Source organism: Amblyomma americanum, chromosome 1 (genome assembly GCF_052857255.1).
Source record: "Amblyomma americanum isolate KBUSLIRL-KWMA chromosome 1, ASM5285725v1, whole genome shotgun sequence".
NCBI lineage: Eukaryota > Metazoa > Arthropoda > Arachnida > Ixodida > Ixodidae > Amblyomma > Amblyomma americanum.
The window spans coordinates 290,694,295-290,706,641 of record NC_135497.1 but is presented as its reverse complement, the minus strand read 5'-3'; the positions used below and the strand labels follow the sequence as shown (position 1 = coordinate 290,706,641).

Sequence of the window (12,347 nt, the reverse complement as noted above, 5' to 3'; positions counted from 1 at the left end):
CAGTTCGCAGTGTATACCGGATTGTTTTTTTCCGAATATATAGCTTTCGTCGAACTATAGGAACTTTTTGGAATTCTTTTATTGACATATCTCAAATAAACCCTTCATTTCTGCAAGAAAAAAACACACATGTGTAAGCGGCCCTATAGATACGTGATCGGCCCGCTGGAGTGGGTATATCTCACATATTGTATAACTGATATTGGTCGCAAGCTGTTGTCTATTGGTAAACAAGTTTGAAACGTTCGAGGTGTACTGAGAGATGTTCGATCCGACACAGCATTCGGTCAGGCAAGATCTTTGAAGGCAGTTCGCAGTGTATACCGGATTGTTTTTTTTTCCGAATATATAGCTTTCGTCGAACTATAGGAACTTTTTGGAATTCTTTTATTGACATATCTCAAATAAAGCCTTCATTTCTGCAAGAAAAAAAAACACACACGGGTAGGCGGCCCTAGTAATAGAATGATTAACAGAATAACAGAATGGTTAGAAAGGGCCAATGCAACATATTTTTACTAAGAACAGAAATTATGTGGACATGTCCTTAGTGTTCCTTTGAGAAGCAGTATTTTCTTTTGTGTGTTGTGTAAACTATAGTTGAATACAACTCAAGAATGAAGTGGCAAATGCTTCTCTATAATTCACTTCGCAAGTTGTTTGCATGGAAGGTACGACAACCTGAGCCAATCAGGATGGCGCACACTATATAATTGGGTTGCTGCATGCCTACCACACCCGTTGCCTTGTGACAGGTAGCTCCATTTCTGTGAATGAAGGTGTACTAGTGTTTTGGCTGTTTATTTCTTCAGCAGGTGACACTTCATGTCTTTTTATTTTTATGTTTGTTTTCAGATGGGCGACATGTTCACACATTGAAGAGGGCATATATGGCCCACTTTTCTTTTTGTCATTACCTGTCCATATTCAGTTCTTTAGTTGTCACGTCACAGTTGTTTGGATGGACATTTATTCACTCCATTGTGGTCTATGCCCAAGGAAGCTGAGTCAAATCCAGGCGAGAGCAGCCACATGTTGATATAGGTGAAGTGGAAAACACGCCTCTTTGCTGTGCTTTGTCAGCGCATATGCAGTTGAAGTTAATCTGGAGCCCTCTACCATGGCATCTACAATAGCTCATTAAAGACATTGTCATTCTCATTTTTGCTAATCTCATTGTGGCAGTGCTCGATGTGCTCGGCTTGTATACGCAGACGTTTAATGGATCACAATGGCCTGTTAACGGGCTCACATCTCATCGTCATCATCAAAACTCTCATGCACTGCTGGTTGTGCCCTCCTCCTCTTTGCTCATTACAATGCCTGGTCCTTTGAGAGGCATCTGCCACTTTATTCTTAAGTTGTATTTGAGTATAGTAAATATGGAGAAATGTAGCTATTATTGTATGTCACTTGCTGCTGTGTTGTTCGTGTGGTCTGCGTACAAAACTCTTACTCTTGTTCCATGATATAGTATATATGTAGTGTTTTTGTGTATTATGTAGGTTTGTTTCATTAAACAGATGGTATTGGTGGATTCTGTTTATACGAGGGGTGATCAGTATATTTTTTACCTCCTGGTCTGTAACACATTTATAACCTCGTGAAAGGGAAAGACGTTACAATGAAAAGAAAGTTTGATGTTCCCACTTTTCATATTTTCATTTTGCACATGGCACCACTGATATTGAAGTTGTCACAATGAAAATGTTAGTATACATCAGTGTACGGTTATAACAGTTTTTCGAAACCAAATTTTGGATGGCAGAAGGTGTTCTCCCTATCATTATCCACCATCGAATGAGTCCAATTTATGGTAATGGGTATGTTATGTTTCCAGTCAGAAGGTGGGTACAAACTGTACGTACATGCAAGATCCAGCTGTGTTGAGTGTGAAAGACGAGGAGTGCAGTGGATGCCCACTGTCTGCATCTCGCATCTGAGCTCGTGGCACATGTGGATGAATTTATTTGTGATGATTGTCACATTAAGCAGACGGTTATTGCGGGCATTCTTGAACTTGAGGATGCTGAAGGACCGTGTACTTTTTCTTAAAGTTTGTCCTAAAAAAATTCATCATTTAATGTGACAATGCTTGGCATGACAACAAGTTAGGTGGCAATACCGCCATGTTGAATAAGCTGCAGTTTCGGGATGTTCTGCATCACACACCAATAGTTCTGACCTAGTGCCTTGTAGCTACTGGCTATGCCGTAGCTGAAGAAACATTTTAAGATCTTTAGTGTCCAGTTGGGGCCATCAGCCTCATTCTTCTCTGAGGGCATGTAAACAACAATAATGCATCGATGATGCAAGGGCATTAGTGTAAGTGGGGGACGATATCAAAAAATGAATTACACCTCTGAAAAAAGACATCTGAAGCTTCGTTTATAATATCTTTCACTTTCAGTAATTAGCATGTTATAGACAAGGAGGCAAATTATTCAACACACCTCTCAAGCTTGGGATATATGTATGGGAAATTTTTGCATCTGTATAGTCACTTACTTATTATTGGAAGCTACTTGAGTCATTTATCCCATGAGCCAATGTTTTGTGGCCTCATTATCTATTGTGTTTTAAATGGTGTCCTTGGCTTAATTTTACTTTTCCTGAGGGTGTTCTAAACTTTTTTTTGAATGTGTGCGCTTCAGCTGAGATGTAGCTTTGAAACAGGACAGTATTGGAATGCCATATGCATGTCCATTCATGTGCCAAGCTGATACAGCGTAAAATGGTACTATACTTGGGATTTAACATCCCACCACGTTTGAGGGATCTAATTTGATCACCTGTGTTCTTTAATTATGAGCTCAAGTGCACCGCGTGAAAGGCAAGATGAAATGTTATCCTTTAATTTCATACGAGCCTTATAAAAGACACACATATTGTTACGTGACGGCAAGCATGGTGAAGAGTACTACATAACAGATGGCGATGGAATGATTTAATGGCAGTGGGCCTAGCGCGAGAGCTCCGTGCCGCGCCACTGCCCACTTTGTCGTCTTCGAGTCCGTGACACTACCCGGGGCTGCCGAGCGATCGTCCCGATCGCGCGAACTGAAAGACCGGCAGTGAAGACGAAACGCAGGGCCTGACGATGAGCGTGACAGGACGGATGAACACAGAAGAGAAGAATATGTAGGGTTTGCCGTCACGATGAAAGAGATGAACAGATGATGATCAGATGAGCGCTGGTCCAGGAAGCTTCCGGGCCGTAGCTAGCTAGGTCACCTTGAGCCGACGGCCGAGGCCCATGAACACACCGAACGGCATGGGCAGGGGCTGTGTTCGAATATGTTGGCGACTTCTAGGGTCGGTGGGGTCATAGGTTCGAGTAGCGGCGGCGTCGTCAAGTTGTCGTGTCTTCTAGCCGGGGCAGGGGGCGATGCTGGGGTGAACGACATGGTAGGTTCTGGTCTGGCGGGCTGGGGCACAACCGGGCGGTGCGGGCAGGAACACACGACTGACGACCACGGCACACGCAGGACACCGAAGCTCCAGGACCAAATGGGGATGAACTCCGCACCTCACGCCAAATGTTACGCGACGACAAGCAGGTGAAGAGTACTACATAACATATGGCGATGGAGTGATTTAATGGCGGTGGGCCTAGCGCGAGCGCTCCGTGCACGCCACTGCCAACTTTGTCGTCTTCGGGTCTGTGACTATCAGCTCACTGAGACACGCAGTTCACCCATATGAGTGATACGAGAGCTTCATTTGGCTCAAATGAGTGATACGAAAGACACATCGGCCCATTAGGGTGCTACGAAATCCATATTTCGGCTCAAAAAACTGATACGATAGACACGTATCAGCACATAGAGACATACGAGGGACACATATGCCCATACGAGGGATACGAAGGACACATATCAGCCCATACAATGGATACGAAGGACACATATAAACCCATACGAGGGATACTAGGGACACATATCAGCCCATACGAAACACTTATTGGACACATATCAACTCTTATGACCACATACTAGACACATATAAATTCATACGAGACACATATGCATCCATATGAGATTATTCGTTAGGGTTCCCATTAGAATAACTTTTGAATTAATAGTAATAACCACCGCTGTAACAAATGTATTTTTGAGGACGTGCCAGCTATCCGTCCCATCATTCTGTGTAGAGTAATTAAAATGGTATTCGCGCATCTTGCAGCAGACAACGGCACTGTCAGTTTATGACAGCTCAGCTAGGCTGCTTCAATATGGCTGTTGCTATCAGGGGGAGGGGATTAGAGCCGATAACTCTAATTGAAATTGCCAGCCCAAATGCGCAAGTACAGCTCTACATCATTTTTAGGTATGCATAACAACGTTGTGGCTCGTACCTGCTATGTAAAACCAAGATTTTTTGGTAGACCATGTCATGACCCCTTTAAGACGTCGATTCTACGTTTTGTCCTCATTGTGAACAAGGCTCCCGTATGGAAGCCGAAATGTCGCTGTCTTCGTTCTTTTGGTCGGCATCATTTATTTTTTGTCATGCATCATCCTGACCAGATAGGTTTCCGTCTAACTCTTGACTTCAATATTCTAAAAACACACTGCCAATGTATGTTTCCACGAACTATAGTTAGGGCTGCTAGTTTTCTTTCGTGAAGAATCGTGATTTAAATAAGAGCTTGTTTCCAAATACAGTCAGGCCTACATTATAACAGCCAAACCACGAAAATATTATTCAGGGCAAATGGGCTGATCTTCTACCTCTGTCACACTGGAAGACTGAACTTCATACAAACTAAACAACATTCGGTGCACCTAATACCATTAGGTCTCTTTCGGCACTACACAGCAATAATGGTAGTTAACTATACATATATTATGTGTGCCACTCACTTGCACTGGTAGCCCCTGCTGTGCTGCGCTCAGACTACAGGAGGCAGTTGCTCCACTGCAGTTGCTCCAGCTGCAGCCAGCTCTGCAGCCCTTCATCTGGCGCGTCTCGCTGTTCAGGCGATTCTGCTGCTGCCATTACGTCCAAGTTGCACACCTACACGACATTAAAAACGCCCTTGTGTATGACAGTATTGAACCTCACTACATTTCACGTACCTGCTGCTGTTCGCTGCACTGGCACATTTTTAGTTTCTTTAGGTGTTCTTGCACCTCTCCTGCACGATAAAAACAGTTGTATTCATGCCAAACAGATGGCCTGGACACCCCGTCACCAGTGAAAACCCAATAATGATAAAAATAAAAGCGCAAAATCTGAAGACAAAGAATGCGATTTGCACGATATGTTAAACTGAGTGTTCACATAATGAATACGGTTCGGTTCATGAGGGTTCAACGTCCCAAAGCGACTCAGGCTATGAGAGACACCGTAGTGAAAGGCTCCGGATATTTCGACCACCTAGGGTTCTTTAACATGCACTGACATCGCACAGTACACGAGCCTCTAGAATTTCGCCTCCCTCAAAATTCGACCGCCGCGGCCGGGACCGAACCCGTGTCTTTCGGGCCAGCAGTCGAGCGGCATAACCACTCAGCCACCACGGCGGCCCAAATAATGAATACTTCTCAATTTCTGCCATTACAGATGGCCTTTGTATTTTTTTTTGCACCCATAAGCAGATACTGCACATTCCGCTTGTGTGCAACATAAAAAACAAGCCTTTTTCTAAGCAAAAAAGAATCCAAGAAAGCCATGAAAATAACATTTGTTCAAGCCAGAAAGTTTTCTGCTTATTTTTATCCAACTTCATACTTCAATATACATTGTATCGCATAACAATGCACTCAGCAAGACTGCATAACTGGGGTGTATAGCAGGGGAGGTGTGAAAACCGGTCAGGCAAAACTGGCCCATGAACGCATGAATGACGTGACAAGTAAAGAGCAGCTTAAGGTCTTCAAACCTGTTTTCAAATTAACACTTGCAACTGCACACTTCACAGATCACAGGGCTTTAATTTTCTTTGAGCTCAGTTCAAGGTTAACCTCATATTGGAGGGAAATCCCTGTAGAGCAGAAAAATATGTCCGCTGACTGCGTTGGTAGTGTGCATGATAATCTGCATTCTACTGAATTAACTCTCAAGATGTCTGAACTCAAGTTGCAGTCGTAAAGGATGCGACACTAATCCCAGAGCGCTTAGCACTGCGCCAACATTTCTTTTCATCTGTGTACTGTGCTTTTTTTTACTTCTGTACTTAAGTCACCTGCCTACAGAAAAGAAATACCCACATCAAGACTGCATGCAGTTACCAATTGAATTTATCTTAAATATTGCAAGAATTGCCACACAGCGCGGGAAATTTTAATTCATTTCAGGAGCATTCGCTTTATTTACAATAAATATAAACATGTTAAAACCGCATATTTTGCTTCTAAGTATCTTCCATAAATGGGAGAGTTCCCTTGCTGAGACTCGTCTCCTTTAGGGTACTTGTGCGTAAACATAGCAACCCCATCTTTCTAGACAGGTGCGATGAAGAGAAAAACTTTTTTAAATGTAAATTCAGAAATCGCAACCTTATACAAAGCGAAATTGTCAAATCCTTCAATGGCGAGAGGCGCCTATCGGCTCTTCAAGGTGCTGAGTGTCTTGCATTTTATCGAGCAAAATCACCTCATGCTCTTATACTCATGAATCCCCATATACCTGGTAAAAACGTTAACATTAGCAAATGCTTAATACATCTGTTCATTTTGAAGACTAAAACTCTCTCGTGGCATTTCCAGCAACTGCAGCTTGCATGTCAGAAACTGCACAAAAACAATGCAGCTCGACTATAAAAGCTGTGGCTTTGCAGAAATATATGCCATGATCTTTGAGGCTGACAGCATTTCTTGTGGCACATAGCAAGCCTACATGAGATAACCACATCATCAACTTAACCAAGCGTGCATACATGCTGTTGATCCTTCCAAGTAATGGCTGCCTCCCCGCTAGCGTGGTGCCAGCGCCCTAGATTGCAGCTCTTGATTTTGCCCTAGCAACTTTCACGTGCAAGCGGGCTACTACTCTGAATGGTGAATGTACCGCGCTTTTCACCTTCTCCCTTCTAAGCACCTTAGCATGTCTCTTTGATCAGTGGGGTGAATGACGAATTACGACACAGTGCTATTCGTAAAGCTCGAATTCAACAACAAGCAGTCTTAAAAACGGTGATCGTCAAGCAATGCAACGAATCAGACCTCAGGCAAAGACAATGCAGGCACCAAACATGATGCCCGTTTGGAAATGAGCCAAAAATAGATGTGTCATGTTACCTTGATAGCTTCATTACTGGCTGAAAGCCGCCACTCATTCTTTATGCACTACACACTACCATTCATTCCACTACACCTGTACTCATATACTACTCAAAAAGATAAAACGAAACTTCTCACCAGCAAATACACCACAGCATTCTGAATTTTACCCACCAGAAAGTAAGCAATGAAAATATTATCAAGACCCTGAGGCAAACAACTAAATTTCACAAGGCTCACCTCTGCACCTCATTTATGAAAGGGCATCTTAGTCAAAGCCTGCATTGCCCCTGCCTAATGTTCTCTAACAGGCCCCTGCATGCTTGCTAAGAATAGTTGCTATAAACGTGGAACTAAAAAACAGCAGCCACGCTGACAAAGAAACACCAGCAAACACTGTTGGCACTGCATCCCTCATGCACCAATTTTGTTCTTGGGATTCAAACAGTTATGTGCCTCACCAATTCCTGTCACAACCACTTCTTGAAGGTCATGGTTTCGCTTCCGTTCCTCTGCCAGCTTTTTTCGTAGGGACCTGATTTCACATTGCAGTTTTTCTATTTCTTTTTGTTTGGCATCCAGTGCCCCTTCTCAATGAGCTCTTCATCTGAAGAGCAGCTCTCTTCAGCTGCAAAGTGCACTTTTTGTAGTAAGCTTTCTTTTTTTGAGCCTTTTTTTCTTTCTGGCTCGTAACCTGCTGAAATGAAAAGGAACATATATATCTTATTACTATCATTCTATAGCACATTCATGGGCAAATTTCCAGCCCCATAAAAAACTAACTTCTAAGAATCAGATAAAATGCAAGAATGACCATAATTATGGTGCTATTCCTTGCTTTTAACACACATGCCATGGGCCCACTAAAGGTGTTTTCCAAACAGCATAACCAACTTGCAAGTAGTCTGCAATACTCTGACTACAAAAAAAGAAGTGTTGCGCAACCAACTCTGTGCATCATCCTACGCAAGGCATTTATGCGAATGAGGTGAAAAAAAGTTGTGCATACTGCAACCATTTTGACTCCACATGGTTGCGTCTCAACTAAACATATCATAACATTTTAACGCCGAAAACTCATTATCAACCAGTGAAGAATTTTTATTTGCGGATGATTTTACTATTACAAAGCAAATCAACAGGTGATGCCACTATATTTAAACCCATAACTGCCTTTTAATGTCATTGTTAAAGGGAAACCAAACGGGAACACTAAGTTGCAGTAGACTGATAGATTAACATCTCAGGATGACGACAGCAAGGCTTTAGTAAGTCAGAAAATTGCCTCCAAGTGAAGTACCCGTGGTGACACCCCATGCAGATTCCAGAAACTGGAGCTCGGGGCGTGTCCACTTCTCCGGCAGCAATTGGCTTAGGGGTTTGACACACGGCCTTAAGACTATTTTGCCATCAGTGTACATCCCCCATTGAAATATGAAGAAAGCAGTGTGGCAAGAGCAGTTAAGAATGTGAATTACATAATAAAAACAGCACAAACCATATGATGGACAGAAAGATGGGACACGAATGTCAGTACAGAGACTTTCGCCTTGCATTCTGTGCATCCACCCTGCGTGCAGCCATTCTACGAGCATGTTTAGAATGGTATCCTTGCAACAGATTTACGCTGTTTCCTTTCCTCGGCAGTGAGTCAAGCGGTTCAGTTCTCGGTTAAGCCTTTCAACTGGCTTCTTTCCGCGCGCTTGTGGCATGCTGAAATTATAAACTGTATCATTTTCGACTGTACGGGCATGCTATGAAGGATAAAATATTCACCATTGAAAAAGTGGTACGTATGCATAAACAACCAAACTCGCGAGTCTGTGATGAACCAGCGCCAGAGTCCCTCGAGTACTTCAATTAGGCAGTTTCCTGAACATGCTTGGTCAAATCATTATGCTCACTCCCATGAAATGTGGAGAGGTAACATTAAATGAAAAGAAAAAGGATGCTGTACTCATTGCCTCATTTGTAGTTAAATACCTGAACTGGGCATTCAGAGAAAGGTCAGCGTGTTTTGGCAAAGCTGAAATGCCACAGTCTCATCTGCAAAAGGCCATATGAAATGCCGGGATAGTGCTGGCAGGTAGGCAAGAGCCAGCTGGTAGCCGCAAGAGTCATTTGTAATCATGCGCTCTATGTTCCAGCCATACATAGCTGGCAGAGCTTATGGCAGAGCTGAGTCAATGGGGGGTTTTCTTTCCTCACTGCCGTCACTGGATTACTAGCTCTCCAATGCCTCAGAATCGTTAACCAGCTTAGTTTTTTGAACCTCCACAACATTGCATTTGGCCGTGTTTCTGGCCATCTGAAGTGGCGCCTCCGACTAGCCAAACACCATAATGCTGAATTCCCATTTCAGGGCATAGTATTGACATCCGTTATGTCATTTCGCAGACTATTTGAATGCAGGAATATTTTATTTGTGGTTTTCTTGGCAACACAGCAGACTTGCGCGCAGAACAAACTTTGGTAATGTTCCCGATACACTAACTAACCAGTCTAGCTTAACTTAGTATTCCCATTCAGTGTCCCTTACAGACAGCTTGTGCACACTGAGTAACACTATTATTTTCCCTGAATTCTCAAATCTTTGCAGGACTTCCAAATGTAATCTGCAGCAAGAGTTGAACTCACAGATCACTGGCACATACAAGGTCTTTAATGGTCAAGGAATCATAAAACTGCCAAAGCTAGCATTAGTCCGTGGGCCAGGCTGGTGCCCGATTTATTCTTAGGCTACAAAGGGCACTATTGTCAGGAAGGCCTGATAAGCCCCCATCGGGGTTTGACTGGAGCCCATTAGAATAAATTACGAACACTGATCACATACAGACTGCTTCCTTTCCTATGTGAATCTCCCGGCTCGCTTGTACCTCAGTCTTTCAATCCACCATGAAGCACACAGCTAAAATATGCAAGCAAATACATAAAATGCACTACAAAACATTCTAAAAGCAAAGAACAGAGGAAAGAGCTGCTGCTCATGACACTTTTCCTGATGCAAGGTCAGCTTTGGCCAAATAGTGCCATGCTACAAAGTTGTTTCGTTTAATGAAAGTGGGGTGTTTACTCAAAGCGGGAAGCCCCCGGCCAGAGGAACGCTTTTACCCACTGTATCAATGGCGGGTACTCGGCGTCATTAAGAATCGAATGCCACACTTCCCGCATGTGAGGCAGATGCTCCAATAACTTGGCCACCATAGTATTGCAAATTGAGAGACGGATACCTGAGCACCTTCCTGAGCAGTTTCATGAGTAGCTTGATCTTCAAAAATATGTTTGGGCCACCTGATTCTCTGCTTGTTCAGCTTTTTCGCCAGCTCTTTTGCCGTTGCTGCATTATAGACATCTCAATTAAACATAATACTCATGAAACAATACAACATATGGACAAAGCAGTGTACAATTATCACAACAATTACAAATAATATTCCCAGCCGTGGATTCATGTAATACATGGTGGAGCAGCATGCCATTCTATGCATGAGTGATGCCAGGTTAATCTCTACCTTGAAGAAATAATTTGTGCCCATTAAGAGCTGTCCAACTCTGGGTATTGTACATGCTTGAAGTGGTAATTAACATGACAAAGTTGTGATTATTAATAATGTAGTGCATTCTGCATACAGGTCACAATAAGATTGCACAACAGACAGTTTTCATGCTTCTGGAAGTTGTGCTGATCTCAGATAACAACCTTATGTTCCTGACTGCATGCATAGACTGATGAGATACGAAGCCTGATCATGGTACTCTTAAACCTTCTGCAGGCACAGGCATATAGGAGGCATTCACGTGACGTCATCCACAAGGGGTGCTAGCATCTGGCACAGCATTCACCATGTTCACAGTCAAGTTCACCGCCATTGCACCCAGCCGCAGCATTGAACTCCTTGCGATTTAAATGTCTCTCACGTCTCATAGTAGACAATTTCTGTCTGACGTGGAAACACGTTTGCCACAGTGGGTACACAGTGGTGCTCAATGAAAAAAGCAGCATTTTTTCAGGACAAAGAAAGGAGAGGATAGGAAGGGTGCTACATTTAAAACTGAATGAACATGAACACCGAAAAAACGTCCCATCAACAAGCAGCAACATGCATGCGCAAATCTTCAAAGAATGCAAAAAAATCGACAAAGATAACCTACAAATCAGCCAGTAAAAGAAAAAGAGAGAAAGAGAAAAAGGAAAAGGGAAGCGAAAGCTCATGAAGACTGAACCGTGAACAGCATGAAACAGAAAATAGCGGACACCCTAAAAAGGTTTCACTTGGTGAAAACAAACTTCTACGACCGAGGAGGTGCAGGTGTGGCATGCGACGTGCAGGACTGCTGCTGCAAGTTGAATTCACTAATGTCGAGGCTTGTCTTGTGTATGGCTTGAGTTTTCGACAAGTCAAAAAATTAAACTGTACAAATTTCTGAAACCATGCAAATATTTGACAAAAGGAGACATGCGTGAGAGTGCGGAGGACTGGAGTGCCACTTTTTGGAGGGTAAGTAATTTGCAACGTGTCGGCTTAGCTAGCTAGTAGTTAGCTTGTCATCTGTATCAACTGAAAGTAACATGCTAATGCTCAAGCTAGCGGAATCGCTACACATGGCATTGCTGTGAACCTAGATTCCAGGCCAAGTGCATTTGAAGCAGTTTTATGTTGCTACAATCAAAACTAAAAACTGCAAAATATTCTCGCTAGGTCTGCTGTTCATGCTGTGAGCACATTACAGTTTTTGCTTCACTGTTCTGTCACGTAAATAAGGCAGGTATTACGCTGTCAATTTCTGCTGGAACAGCATATGTTAAGCTTCAACGGATTTTAGACTACAGCTGTTGGAAATATGATTTTCTGTGCTGCTAAGTTTTGTAACTGGAGCTTGTAATCATGCGCTCCTTATCGATGACGTGTCCCATGTGAGTAGCAGACAGTGCCACCCGATACAAAAAAGCTTCAAGATGTGTTCATTCTTACGTGTAATGCAGCTAGCTAATTTGGTTGTCTAGTTGCAGCACAAGCTAGGGCGGCTGCCTAAAAGCAACACTGAAAGGCAGTAGTGTGGCTTGGTGGGCTTGTTGGTTCACAGTCTTGAAAAACACTAGCGCAGCAGAAGATGAAATAG

At 43.1% G+C, this 12,347-nt stretch overlaps 1 long non-coding RNA gene across 1 annotated transcript in view; it reads right to left on the bottom strand.

The window, feature by feature from the left end:
- Positions 1–5,136, bottom strand: part of LOC144118914 (uncharacterized) — a 28,138-nt gene extending 23,002 nt beyond the window's left edge. The window contains exons 1-2 of the long non-coding RNA XR_013312186.1: positions 5,082–5,136; positions 4,866–5,019 (exon numbers count right to left, since the gene is read on the bottom strand). This is a non-coding gene — a long non-coding RNA (uncharacterized LOC144118914). The remainder of the gene's footprint in view (positions 1–4,865; positions 5,020–5,081) is intronic.
- Between the last annotated feature and the right edge of the window lie 7,211 nt (positions 5,137–12,347).